This window comes from Rutidosis leptorrhynchoides, chromosome 8 (assembly GCF_046630445.1).
Source record: "Rutidosis leptorrhynchoides isolate AG116_Rl617_1_P2 chromosome 8, CSIRO_AGI_Rlap_v1, whole genome shotgun sequence".
Classification (NCBI taxonomy): domain Eukaryota; kingdom Viridiplantae; phylum Streptophyta; class Magnoliopsida; order Asterales; family Asteraceae; genus Rutidosis; species Rutidosis leptorrhynchoides.
The window spans coordinates 19,176,990-19,192,930 of NC_092340.1; the positions used below are offsets into that span (position 1 = coordinate 19,176,990).

The 15,941-nt window shown below is 32.8% G+C and overlaps 1 pseudogene; it reads left to right on the forward strand.

The window, feature by feature from the left end:
• The first annotated feature begins 9,983 nt into the window (after nt 1-9,983).
• On the forward strand, nt 9,984-14,331 carry LOC139861158 (protein RETICULATA-RELATED 6, chloroplastic-like; annotated as a pseudogene).
• The last annotated feature ends 1,610 nt before the right edge of the window (nt 14,332-15,941 follow it).

The following is a 15,941-nucleotide window of genomic DNA, read 5'->3' on the forward strand; positions in this document are numbered from 1 at the left end:
GTAGCATGAATTATTTAGCAAGAAAACAAAATTAGGAATCTTTTCTTTCTTTATAAACTAAAAACGTTTTTATGCATACACATCATTTCTTCATTCCATTTTCTCATACTTACACTCCCAATTCTCTCTCAAAATACTCCTAACTTCATACTTGATCATCTTCAAGTATTTTTCCCATCATTTAGCTTCAATTACAAGCTTTAATCATCATAAAAACAACCTAGAATCAAGAAGTTGCAAGATTACTTCCAATCTTTTTAATCAAATCCAACAACTCATCAAAGATCAAGAACTTCCATCTAATCTCAGTAAATTTTCATTCTTAATCAAGGTAATAATCATATCCAAGCTTTGGTTTAATTCCTATAAACATAACTACCTTAAATCAAGTAGTAATCTTACTTGAACTTGTTTTCGTGTCATGATTCTGCTTCAAGAACTTCCAAGCCATCAAAGATCCTTTGAAGCTCAAGTTATTTTTTCATCATTTCCAGTAGGTTTACCTACTATACTTGAGGTAGTAATGATGTTCATAACATCATTCGATTCATATATATATATATATATATATATATATGTATATATATATATATATATATGTATATATATATATATATATATATATATATATATATATATATATATATATATATATATATATATATATATATATAACTATCTTATTCGAAGATTTAAACTTGTAATCACTAGAACATAGATTAGTTAATTCTAAACTTGTTCGCAAACAAAGTTAATCCTTCTAACATAACTTTAAAAATCCACTAAACACATGTTCTATATCTATATGATATGCTAACTTAATGATTTAAAACCTGTAAACACGAAGAACACCGTAAAACCGGACATACGCCGTCGTAGTAAAACCGGGGGCTGTTTTGGGTTGGATAATTAAAAACTATGATAAACTTTGATTTAAAAGTTGTTATTCTGAGAAAATGATATTTCTTATGAACATGAAACTATATCCAAAAATCATGGTTAAACACAAAGTGAAAGTATGTTTTTCAAAATGGTCATCAAGATGTCGTTTTTCGACGAAAATGACTACCTCTTTCAAATATGACTTGTAACTTGTAACTCCGACTATAAACCACTACTTTTTCAGTTTAGTTCTAAATACTACAGTTCATTATGAAACCATAGCAATTTGATTCACTTTAAACGGAGTTGTAATGAGTATTTGGCGAGCAAAACAAAATCTGCTAAAATTAACGTTGTATGGACGAAATTTATATTGAAAAAACTATATTAACCATATCCTTGATAACTTTTCCTAAATATATTTGGACATGTTATCATTAGTATAACAAAATATTATAATCTTAGTTAATTCTGAGATTTTATATATATATAATAATCTTGGTACATTCCATGACAATAAGTATACAATACGTTTTGATAAATCCTAAGACAATAAGTATACAATACGTTTTGATAAATTCTAAGACAATACGCATACAATAGGGTTAATGCAAAGACAATACGTATACAATACGTCGTGGGGTAATTCTGAGATTATATATATATACCGATTATTGGACTGTTGGACATTTCGGACTATTTTGGACTACTAACAAAGGACTACTAACATAAAAATATTAAAAATTAATATATAAGTATTCTATGAACTTGTTTTATTTTATTCACATGTCGTATTATTATCTGAATCATTATTATTGTTATAGGTTCGTGAATCCAAGGATGACGGCCATATTTTTAATAAGCTGAAAACTTATTATTAATATACTTTTACTACCGTGAGTATATAGTCCTATTTTTAAACTCTAAAAATATTTTGGGATGAGAATACATGCATTTTATGTTTTACGCCATGGACGCAAGTACTTAAAATATATTCTACGTTGAGTTGTACCACATTGCATATCTTCCCTAATATCTTGGTAACTAATATTTACATGTTGTAAGAACATGTAAGCGCGAATCCTATTGATAGATCTATCGGGTTTGACAACCCCAACCGGGCTAGTCGCTCTATTATCGTAAACAGTTGCATAGTACTTCATTTTTACTACACTTGGTACAGTGCAGGGAGATTTCATAATAAAGGAAATATGCTACATTTATAGTTAAGTATGGATACCGAAGCGCTCAACAACTTATAGAATATCTTTATTGAAATATTTATAACTATGAAATCTTGTGGTCTATATTTATATCGATGCTAGCTTTAAACCTATATAACTCACCAACCTTTGTGTTGACTGTTTAAGCATGTTTATTCTCAGGTGCTTAAGAAAGTCTTCCGCTGTTGCATTATCTGAGCAAGCTGTGCATGGAGTCTCATGCTTTTGTTTAAATGAAGTGTTGCATTCAATAAAACCTTTGTCATGTATTATATTCGACTGTTATGTCACATGTGTAGTATTTGGAAACCGTTGTATTATGGGGATTATTTCTTAAATAATCGCCCACTTGTTTAAAACATGCATTATGTATAATAAGGGTGTGTCTTTTTATGAAACGAATGCAATATTTTCTAAAATGTATCATATAGAGGTCAAATACCTCGCTATGGGACCAATGAATAACGTACCGCGTTTATAGTAATATGGACGAGTCTTTTCAATACTACTCAAGATTATAATCCAAATTTAGGTTAATTCGGTGTCCTTATTCAACCTCACAACTAATTTAGCCGATTAATAGTTAATTTAATAACGTCTAATTATAATGGTTTCCCCGCAAATAACTCAACGAATCCTTAATTGTATGTCAATAATCTAGAAAAGTTTATTAATAACATTAATTATCGTTAACCTAATCAACAAACCCACAATATAACTAATTAACATGCATAAGTAATGGTGGTTCTTCAGTTGAACATAACAAGAGTAATTAATCAATTATATATAATCATAAGATAACAATCCATCATCAAAGTTCAGTCATCCAAGTGAATAAGAATAATTTAGCTACTCATCATCAACAAAAGATAGATAAACACAAAGATAAACAATTCATAACCATTGTGTTAATAAAGAGTAACGAATAAAAGTTATCAATGATTACACGAGATCAAAATTGAATCTAAAGAGTTCAAATCCTAAGAACAATGAAAAAAACCAGAAAATGCGACCTTTGCTGTAACGACCCTGGATTTTCCAACGTTTACTTATTAATATTTATTATTAATGCTTGTGATTTAATGAATGTATTTCTATACATTTACTTGTTACCATACATGAATTTTAACACGTCTTTGTGACACATGAACTTTTCACGAATAATATTTAATATATTATTTGCATGCATGATTAATTATTATTAATCATTTTTAATTAACTTAAGTTACTAGTTAATTACTTGAGCTTTGTTGGATTTAAATTGTTAATCACTTGAACTTGGGCTTTCATTAGTGTTAGTGGACTTAGAAGCCCACTCTACTCACCTTAATGGACTTATTAGCCCATCACTCATGTAAGTATTACTTTTAAGATAAAACTAGATGGATTAGTGCATGGAATCTAGTTACTTGTTCCATTACACATCTTTCCCATGAAAACACACCTTATAACCAACTTTTAAGACAATTACATGCAAGAGACTTGTGGACAACTCCCTTCCCCCTCCTCTTTGGTAAACCGTCGGCTATGGGAGAAAAAGAGGAGTTCAAAATCTTTTTTTTTACTACTTGTTCACTAGTATCCTCTCACATTTACACACACACTCTTACTTGCATTTTTCTCTCAAACATTTATCTCATTTTGCTCTCTAAATTATAAGTAACGAGAACTTCTCTTCTTCCTTTTCTCTTGTCCAAAACCGAAACCAAACAACACATCATCATCATTCTTTTACTTGCTTCTTGTTGTTGTTTAATTACTTGAACTTTGTTGTTGTTGTTTACTTACCTATTGTTAAGAACCAAACTCTCTAGTTTGTTCATCATTCCATTTTGTTCATACAAGAACATACAAGAACCTAACTTTCTAGTTATGGTTCTACACTTAATGCTTTAAAAGATTGAAAGTTCATGAGTTGTAATATCATACTTGAAGTTCATGTTGTAAACTTAAAATTTACTTCCTTAAAGATCAAGACTTTGGCTTGAATCTTTAAAAGTATGAACAACCATGAACTTGTAACTTGTTTATTTAGTTTATTACTTCATTCTTGCACTTTTTAAATTCGTGATTCATGTTGTTGTTGGTCAAGTGTTACTAATTAACTTTGATCTCATTTTTCTTGAACTAAAGTTAACTTGTAAGTTCAAGAACATGGAAGTATAACTTTCTAGTTATAACTTCACATACATATGAAAGATATAAGTTTTTATAGCTTATGGTCTACTTATTTTGTCATAAACAAAAGCTTGAAAGCTTACATATACTTTACAAGATGAAAATCTAAGTTTTATAGCTTATGGTTTCATTAAAGCAAAGATTCAAGTGTTATTACTTAGGATTTAACTTAATAGCTTTAGATCTAGACTTTTGGGTCTTGGATCTTCAAGATCTAACTAAGAACTATGTTCTACAACTTAAGATTTTGATTAGTTAGTTTACTTTCAAGTTTGTAGTTCAATATTACTTTTTAAACTCATGTATGTGATAAATCTAAGATCTTGATGTAACTTTGGTTCATCAAACTACTTGCAACACTTAATTGAGTTGTGCTACTTATCTTAGACTTACACTTATGTTATGATGGTCAAAACTTGGTAAAGATGATGTAAACACATCAACGAGTTGTACACTTAAAGCTATATGCATCAAGGATGAGAACCGTGATGAACATCAAGCACCAAGAACCCACCAGAACCTACTGTTTACTGTTTTCTGGAACTGAGCAGAATACCTGGGCTACTGTAAAGTTGATTTTCAGTTATCTCTGTTTGAGTAGATAATTTTTCGTTTTAGACTCGTCTTAATCCGAGTTACGGTTTAGGATCTATGGCCTTCCGAACGTCACTATGTCCTTTTAACGTTGTGCTGAAAATTCTGACCTACTCGCAGTTAGACCGTCGCCACGGTCAAATGAAGACGAGTTTGCTTCTGGAATTTTTGCCACAACTAAAGGACTCATATACGGAGCCATGGCCACTGGTCTCACCTTATTTCAGTAGGTATAGAGGCCGTGGTGACTGATCGAAGTCAGCCTTTGTTTTAAACTCTTTTCTAGAATGAAACTTACTTTACACCTTTTGTTTGATGATGAATGATGATGACCCTTAAGACCTAATTTACATAAATTTAAACCTATTGGAATGATTTACTGACTTAGTAATATTTAACTTAGGTTGAGGACTTTCCGGACCTACATACTTGCTTACTTCTCGACTCAACTTTACTACTACTTTACCACTGTGAGTTATAGCATCCATTTTTTTACTTTAACTATTTTGGGAACTGAAAATACATGCGCATTTTACGTTTTACATACTAGGCACGAGTACTTAAACTTTATATATGTGTGGGTTATACAACGGCATAAACATTTCTTTTAACTCGGTAACGTTTAGTCATTGGTTTTTGAACCGGTGAACTCGAATCTTAGATATGGATTCATAGGGTTTGACATCCCCACTCGGGCTAGTAGCGCTAGCATTTAACGGGTGTTTAATACTTCGTATACATACGCACTTGCCAAGTGTACTTTCAGGGGGTTATAAACGTTAAGTTAGTTACCAAGTGCCCACGGTTAAACATATACTTTATCATACTGTTTTGAAGCGCTCTTTGTAGCACTGAAATCTCGTGACCTACCTTACATTATTGTTATACTTAAACTATAGCTCACCAACCTTTGTGTTGACGTTTTTAAGCATGTTTTTCTCAGGTGCTTAAGGTTGCTTCCGCTGTGTACTACTCATGCCTCGTAGACTCCCGCTGTGCTTTACTAGAGATGTCACCGCATGAAATACTATATCTTGCATTCAAACTTAATTACTTTTGAACAATGATTTGTAACGACCTAAGGGTCACGCACTATTATCTTTGCGTCTATTCATAGAAGCATACTTTTTATTGTAAAACATTTGACGTTAGCTATGACGTCACCTTTTATCATGAATGCAAACTTGTTTTGAAAACGCATATAGTGTTTGACCTTGTAATGATCCTGTTGTTGATGATTCGTACACGATGGTTTTGTACGGGGCATCACATTTGCTGCTCCAGAATTCGTAAATAAAAGTTATTCCAAATGAGGGGATTAAATGAGTATTTATAGTAGTAAACTAGAAACTTGTTATGTACGTCCAATTCTCGCGTTTCGTGACCGCAATCTCGCGTTTCACGAGGTGATTGAGATGTGGAAACTGCAATTGAAATGCGACCAAACGACGAGTCCAGAAATTCTGAAAAAACTGGGAATCTCATGTTTTGGACAACATTCTCGCGTTTCAGACAAGAATCTTGTGTTCCATTGCATATTCTCGCGTTCTGTGAGGATTTTCAAGAAGTGAGATTTTTGTTTGAAATGTGAGATTTTTCAGTATGAACTTAGATCTTTTGCTCACTTGTCATTTGTCTTCGTCTTGATGTCTTTTACGTTAAAACTTTGATAAATCACCATCATCACTTCCTTGGACCATTTCTCTTTATTTAAAACATCCAGGATCTTCAAAAAATGTAAAAAAAAATAATAACAACGAGAACCGATAACGCAAATAATAATATGTATAAATGTGACGTTATCATCTTACATAGGTTTCTTGAAACTTCTTTGATTTGAGTTAAATCTTTAAGTTAGGCCACAATCTTAGTGGGTTGAGTTACAAAGTTAAATTGGTTGCCACAATAGACTCATGTAATACTAATAGTAAAAATTAGAAAAATGACCCGGGCCCGCTTCGTTGGGCCAAAGTACATTGCTGCTGGCGGGATGATTATCGTTATACAATACTATATGTTTCGCGTTAAAATATCCATAATGTGTTTAAAGGAAAAACCAGTTAATATTACCAGATTCGCATAATTTAATTTTTTAAAATTTAACCTATCAAATCTAAAATTGTTAAACAAAAGTAAATTAAAATTGTTATGTAAAATTTCATATACGAACATGAACAACATTTAATTTTTAATATGTTATCGTTAGAAAAATAAAAAAGAATATGTAGTTATAAATATTGAAATTTTGAACTATAAATCAATTAATATGTAAAACCTGTTTTTATAACTTTTTTATAATACCTAATTATCTATCCATTTGTGATATATGTTATAAGTTAATGAATAAAATAGCCTAATTAAATAAAAAATTATTATGAATTGAGTTTCAAAAAATCAAAAATGAAGTCTGAACACAAAAAGTAAATCTTGATCTCCTTAAACTAAAACGACACCAATCATGAATGTGTTTTAGTATAAAGGAGTAAAACTAAAACGACACCAATCATGAATGTGTTTTAGTATAAAGGAGTAATATATCCCCCGCACAATGTTTTCTATGTAATTCATTTTTCTAATTTTATCATTTTACTTATTGTCAAAGTACCTCATCTCCACACAGTCAAACCCCTCGAGCCACGATATGACTTGAAATTCATTATCTTGATGTGTCAAATTTCTGTACTATTACTTATTTATGTTTTACCCGAAGTTTTTCCCTCTATGACGAGCCAATGTGCTTGTTCATATGAGGTTTTCTCGCTTATCAAAAGAAAAGGAAAAATAATAATAAAAAAAATAAATCGTATAAAGTGGTTCGTGTGCGTAATGGGCTATCCATTTGCTTCGTCCATGCGGTGCCTCCAAATATGCAGAAGGATAGGTGAATTTGTAAGTTTAAATCAAATATACATATACACATTAGAAATAAGAAATAAGAAAATATATTTTAAGGAAATGGATACATTGAACATGAAGGTAATAATTTGCAAATTTAGCTTTGTAAAACGACAATAATGCATCTTTAATACATAAGGGGTCCGTTAACCAATCAGCGTTTGAATTAACACCTTTAATTGTCTGCTCAATTTTTCTTTGTGAAAGAACTTTAAATTTTCATCCCCTTAACGTTTCATTTTATCATTTTATGTGCGCCTTCAGTAACGTGTCAACATCGCCATTTTGTACAATTGATCTAGTTCCATAACAAGATTAATTTTCCATTATGTTTATTAGGCGTAACTGTCTGTTCCTCCACTTATATCTCAATAGCATGTATTTTATCCACCACCAACTTCAATATTAATAAGTAGATTAGATAAAAGAAAATCTAAACCTAGCCAAAAAAACAAGCGGCACAAAAACTACAATTCTAAATCAAATTCCAATCAACATGACGAAACAAAAATGATGAAACAGAAATGACAAGGAAATAATAACATGAATGACATGCTAGCAAAAGATAAACCTAGCCAAAACAAGTGTATTATTAAGCTTTTGTGTACCCATTGTAATTGTCGTTTGGTTTTCTCTCGCTTCATGCTGGAGAGCCATGATTGATAAAATCTTTTGTTGTTAAAAAAAAAAAAAAAAAAAAAACATGCTAGCAAAAGATAAACTAAGTACCACCTGCATTAAAAAGCATAAAAACATAATTCCCACAATAAACAACGACACTCAAGAACGCCGACCATCTCCGCGATATCAACAAACCATCACCAACGACCGCATAGCAAACACGACCGCCTCAAAAAGAGTCCAGAATGCAAAAATATAGAACCATACCTAGAATAAGGACCAAATCTCCGACAATGAGATTATCGCATAACACAAATCCGAAAAGCATCCCCTATAAATGAAAGAACCCGAAAAACAAACCCACGACATCAGTCGATCTAACCACGCAACCAAACCCGTTTATAAATATTTAAGTGATCATTCTTCTAAATACTCTTATTATTTATTTTTATAATAATAAATAAACACTGACCACTCACACTTGCATGAGTGCTCACTGAGTTGCTCAATAAAGCACGTCAGCCGGGTTTAATTCATGATTATGTCAAATTGTTCAGAAAAAGGAGTGTAACCAGAGGGTGCACATAACGCGCAATTCACTCGGTACCAAATCTTGCGCGGGAGTCTTGATTACTCGAGGTTTACCTTATATGGCGATCCAATATGCTTGTTCATTGGGGTTTTCTCGCTTAACAAAAAATAAATACTCCGTAAATAAATAATTAAATACTAATATTTATGAGACTTTTATGATAAAAAGAAACTTGATGGGATACGCTAAGGCTTATTATAGCCCGGCGTTAAATATATTCCGTCACATGACATGGAGCTATTTGACAAATTCTGACGCCATTAAAGGGCTTCAAAAACTGACGCTGGAAAATGTTAGTCAAATATTTAACATTCAAAGCTTGGAGCGTGAGATTAAATTCCACCTAATCACAAATTTTCAACATTTATATTTATTATTTAATTTATCTTTTTCCCATCCAATTTTCAATCAAATTTTACCACATCACCTTCTAAATATTTGACACAAAAACTTGAAATTTTGGGTTAACGGGGGTCAAATACAGTCACAGTCAAAAACCCACTTTTTCACCAAAAAGTGCACAATCCGACTCTGACGTCACCAGGGCCGTCTCAACAATTCGATGGTCCTAGGCGAAAATAAAAATGAGCCCTCATACTTGTTAAAATTTTTAACTCGAATAAAATTTTTTATACTTAACCTTTTTTATTTATTACTTACAATGTATTTAACTATTTAAAATTATAGTATTATAACTTTGATCGACAATTTTTATTAAATTTAGTTGAAAATTTTGAGAAATGTATACACATATTTTAAGTTTTGGGCCCTCAAAATTTTTGGGCCCTAGGCGATTGTCTATCTTGCCTTTGTTCAAAGACGCCTCTGAACGTCACAGTCGCGGTTGGAAATAGTATAAGGACATTAGTTTATTTTATACTTCCACGTCAGAACTCCCAAATTCACAAAAAACTATAAACCAGAACGTATGGTTCATAATCTTCACATCTTAATATCAATTTTTCACTTCCACAACCGGATTTTCTATTTTTTTTTATTACAAGAACAAGAATAAATAATAGAAATAGAATAATAAACTAATAAATAATAAATGGAGTAATAAATACGATAAATTAGTTTATTTTATACCACAATTTTACACAAAATCCCTTACAGGACCGATAGTCGGAGATGGAGGCCCATACTCTCCGAGTATTTCACTGTCCCAACAATGTCCACGTCGACACACACCACCGCATCACACTTCACCGCACACGCACTTCAATTACAAACAAACGGCGTCGTTGCCACGTCATCATCAGCTCAGTTAACAACGAAGACGAAGTTCGTCCGAGAAGACGAGACGTATTAGTTACGCCGTTAATTGCAATCGGAGCTTACGTACTCCGATCCGCAGTAGCTAGGGCAGATGAGAAGACGGTTACCGAGAGTGCCGGTACCGCCGTTTCGGCTGTTCCGGTGACGGAAATTGAAAAGGAAGTTGTTGCGCCGGTAAAGAAAGAGGATGTGATAACTTCGAGGATTTATGATGCGACGGTTATCGGAGAACCAATGGCGGTTGGGAAGGATAAAGGAAAGGTATGGGAGAAAGTGATGAACGGGCGAATTGTTTATTTAGGTGAAGCGGAACAAGTTCCGACTAAGGATGATAAGGAATTGGAGGTTGAGATTGTTCGAAATTTGGCGAAAAGGTGTGCGGAATCAAATCGACAGATTACGGTGGCGATGGAAGCATTTCCTGCTGATTTGCAATCACAACTTGATCAATATATTGATAAACGGTTTGTTGTTATTGTAGTTTATGTTAGCTAATACATATAATTTGACGTATTATTGAACTTAATCATGGATTGCAGAATTGATGGAGAGGAGTTGAAGAAATTTGTGTCACATTGGCCACCGCAGCGATGGCAGGAATACGAGCCTCTTCTGAATTATTGTCGTGATAATGGAGTTCGATTAGTTGCTTGTGGTACTCCACTTAAGGTATTCATTGTTATAATGCATACAAATTTCCACATATGATGAACTTTATGGCATCATAAGTAATAATCAAACTGACTGTACACTAGTTGTTGTGATCTGTCTGCTAGATAATAAGGACTGTTCAAGCTGATGGTATACGTGGACTATCTAAGGCTGAGCGTAAAGCTTATGCTCCTCCAGCTGGATCAGGTTTCATTTCAGGCTTTACATCTATCTCACGTAGACCATCAAAGGAAATCAACTTTCCAACTCAGTCTATACCATTTGGGCCCAGTTCATATCTATCTGCACAAGCCAGGGTTGTTGAAGAGTATACCATGTCTCAGATAATCTTAAACACAGTTACAAATGGACCATCAGGATCAACCGGATTGTTGGTCGTACTGACTGGTGCAAGTCATGTTGTGTATGGATCAAGAGGGATTGGGGTACCTGCTAGAATTGGTAGGAAGTTACAAAAGAAGAATCAAACGGTTATATTACTTGATCCTGAAAGACAGTTTATTAGACGTGAGGGTGAAGTTCCTGTTGCTGATTTTTTGTGGTATTCTGCTGCTAGACCGTGTACACGAAATTGCTTTGATCGGGCTGAAATTGCTCGAGTCATGAATGCTGCTGGCAGATGACGAGATGCTTTGCCACAGGTTAGTGGAACCCTTTTTTCAGTTACTAGTGTGTAAATGTTAAACAATGAGAATGTGATGTGCTGGTTGTGCTGACGTTTATAGAACATGATCGTTATGATAAATCTAAACACGTTTCATTTGAAACTAGGTTCTCTTTCTGCTTTTGAGATGTTAACTAAAATTAAGTAGTAAATTCCACTGAACTAAAATCTTTAGTGTGGTGGTATACTGACCAAGTATGCTCTATCCAAAGGGTTTGATCCTTGTAAATGAGCATATTATTCTGTTTTTTTTTTTCCTTTTTGTTCCTCCACGTGTAAATAGCTCTATTATTTTATTTACTTGATGACTAGTTTAAGTATAGGATGACCCATGCTGCTGATTTATTTCCTTCAAAATCAATGGTCAAACGTATGCGTATATATGCATTTTTTGAAGTCAAGAGTTGTTCTGATTATATATATATATATATATATATATATATATATATATATATATATATATATATATATATGTATGTATGTATGTATGTATGTATATTGTTACAAGGCGACTTTCATAATGAAAAAGTGGGATCCACTTTATATGCATATATTAGTCTTAAGTCACACTGCATATATATACCATTTAGTTGAATTGAATGATTGAATCTACTTAAGGTAGTGATAATGTTGAAGAGTATATTAAAACAAGAGTTTTGATAGATGTTAATTATATGTTTTGTACATTTTTTAATAGGATATTCAAAAAGGACTGGATCTTGGTCTGGTATCTCCTGAAGTACTGCAGAACTTGTTTGATCTGGAGCAGTATCCTCTTCTTTCAGAACTTACTCATAATTTTCAGGTATCTGTTTGTGTGTGACTGCTTTGTCATTCTTATTCTTGCCTCATGCTCAAATCTGTCCATGTAGAGGTGGCGATTATGACCCATGTACATATATTCTTTTAAAATGTTGGTTCTGTTGTATGAGTTAAAAGGAAAGGATTAAAAAATAGCTAAAATACTGAGGTCAACATGTAACAATTGTCCAAAGTGTATTTTTAATGCTGATAATCTCCTGAAACTTTATCTAAAGATAAAAACCTCATGGTAGTTCATTTTAATATATGTGTTGATCGTGACTAAATCTATGCCAGGGTTTCAGAGAAAGATTATTGGCGGATCCCAAATTCTTACATAGATTAGCTATAGAGGAAACAATATCAGTAACAACTACCATCATAGCACAATATCAAAAACGAAAAGGAAGGTTCTTGGAAGAAATTGACTATGTCATAACAGACACCATCAGAGGAATAGTAGTTGATTTCTTCACAGTTTGGCTTCCTGCTCCTACATTATCATTTCTATCATTTGCTGATGATTCTAATGGGCCCGATAGCATAGATACACTAACGGGCCTACTTGGGTCCATACCAGATAATGCTTTTCAAAAAACGTTAGCTGGGAAGGACTGGAACTTAGGGCATAGAGTTGCTTCAGTGGTTGTTGGTGGTATGAAACTAGCTGGTGTTGGATTTGTTTCCAGTATTGGTGCTGTTGCAGCCTCGAATGTTTTGTATATTGCACGAAAGGTTCTTAATCCAGGTTTTATGAATAAGGAACAGAATAAAAGATCACCAATATTGAAAACTGCAGTTGTTTATAGTGGATTTTTGGGGACATCAGCTAATCTTCGGTACCAGGTATCATGATTATCCATTACTAGTATTTCAGCTTCAGTATGGCATGGCGACTCCAATCATTCACATCTTGTTTGGAGGTGGCGAACTGGTTCACATGTCAAAAAATATTTGTTATTTCAGTTTAATTTAACTCCTTGAATACAAAAATTGAAGAGCGTTTGTGTATGAAATATACATTAAGATTCGGGTGACTTTAAAATTATGTGACCCATTTGACCAACTTGACTTGTTAGTGACATAATATAACTTGCGTACACCACACATACGTTAATGAATTGAGATTGATGTTGCCACCTCTATTTGCCACTTAACATAGTGTCACCAATAATGCAGATAATTGCTGGGCTGGTGGAACATCGGCTATCAGATTTGTTTGCTGACCAAACGTTATTTGTGAATTTACTATCATTTGTGGCACGAACGGTCAATTCGTACTGGGGAACTCAGGTTACACATATCTTAATTTATTATCTATGCTAGATAACTCATTACTGTTATTAATGGTGGAAGTCTGTGGATGGAATCTGTTGATAATGTCACTTTTTTTTTTTTGCACTTTGGATGACTTTTGATCCATTTAACATGCCCATTTCATTCTTAGCTAGACTAGATTTTTGTATTTGACCCAATCGGGAGTATATGTTAACTCATTGGTTCAAAATTGCACACATAGTTTTAACACATTATTGGTCCATTTTACTAATTTTTATTTTTTATTTTTTATTTGTGCAGCAATGGATAGATCTTGCACGGTTTACGGGACTACAGGCGCAAAAGAGCGAACCATCCATAAACCTAACAATAGAGTCAGCTAATCCTGCGACGGTAGGTTGTGAAACTACAGAAGAAGCCATTGTTGATGAAAAGGAGAATCAACAATCGATGAGATGATAACTATCTGTCATGCAATTGTTGCAGAGGGCTTATCCTGTACGGATCGGTTTTCTGTTTTCTTTTAATGATCATAAAATAGTAAGTGCTCATTGTTGTAGTTAAAATATAAATGTGAGCGATACTGGATACGACACAAATGAAGATAGAGGCTGTTTTCAGTAATAATTTGAACAAATTTTGCCTTCGTATAATCATGGGCAACTAAAGGGAACAAATTTTGATCAACTAACTATTTCTTACTTGGATACATTGTTCATAGGTTGTACTAAATGATCCACCTGAATTATCTACTTTCTTTTTGGTAGAAGAAATTGTAATAAGAATTTGATTTCTTTAACACACTTGGTCCTTAATAGTTGATTAGTTAATCATAGGGAACTAAACACACACTGGATTTGCAAATTGCAATATGCATGAAGTGTCATCTCCCATACAAATACACCAACTATTGTGCATAGAGTAGAATAACTTTGTAGTGGCAAATATAGGAATCTAACGAGTTCTTAACAGAATATGCAAATGTGGTCTGTCATAAACTAGGTAAAAAAGTGGCAGATGGTCGAGATTCATGAGTGGTAGACATACCTATATGGCTATATGTGTGAATAATCAAGAAACAACCTAAAGCTTTAAGTTTATGCTGATGGAAAAATGTATAGCTGTAAGGGAAAATATCTAACTAATAAGTTAGCCAACGTATGAGAGAACGATCAGATTTTTCATAGAGGCCTAATTAATCCCGAATCATTACAAAGAACAGAAAGCGTAAAAATTAACATTTCATAATCCTTAATATTGTAATTATTTAATATAGCGTACCCAAATAGTTGAATGCTACTTATTTGACTCATACCATAAACATCAAAGATCCTTCTGAAAAATGTGACCCAATTTTGCGAATTTAGTTTTTCCTTTTTTATATACTTGTACTCCGTAGTATTTACTGGTGGAAGTCATTTTCATATCATCTGATTAAACGAAGAAATATATTTGCACACGAATTACACTCAACTAATTATACGCCAACAAATATAAACTAGGAAGCGACATCGTTTCAATAATTGAAACGGTTTCATACCTGCTGTTTGGCAAATATGAACAGCTCATTATAGAGATGGTAAGGGCGGAACATCATGAGGATTAAAGAGGGCAATGGCCCTCCTTACATTTAAGGTTACTAGTGTAAATATTGTGAAATTTCAGTCTAATTTCAATTCTTTTATTCATTGGTCTTCCAACTTTGCAGAGCTTACTAAAATCTAATCCGTATTTGTTTTATGAGTATTTTTAAGTATCTTATGTGTTTACTTTCCTTGTTCAGATTTGATGAACTAGTAACGTGTTAACCTTTCATTCTAATTCTATTAACGTTTCTAAAGTTATATTATTAAGTTTAGCGTGTTTAAATTGTTATTGATAAACAGTTCAAATAATAGTGGCAAAATTTAACTTTACAATTGTATCCATTATCTAAAATATTTTATCATAAGAATAAAATTTAACTATATATTCTTCTTTACATATAGAACTATTTGAATACATACTTAAGGTAAGATCCGTTTATTAATCGGCCAATACTAGTCACAGGGTCAAAAACGGATTTAGTTGGTCAAAATCGAATTTAGTCAGTCAATTGGCCAAAGTCGAACCGGAAAGTCAGACCGGAAACTCAAATTTAAAGAAATAACCTAAAAGTCAAACAGGAAAGTCAAATCGGAAAAGTCAAGATTAAAGAAATCACCGGAAAGTCAAACAGGAAAATCGGATCGAAAAATCAAGTTTAAATGTTTAAGAAAACTCA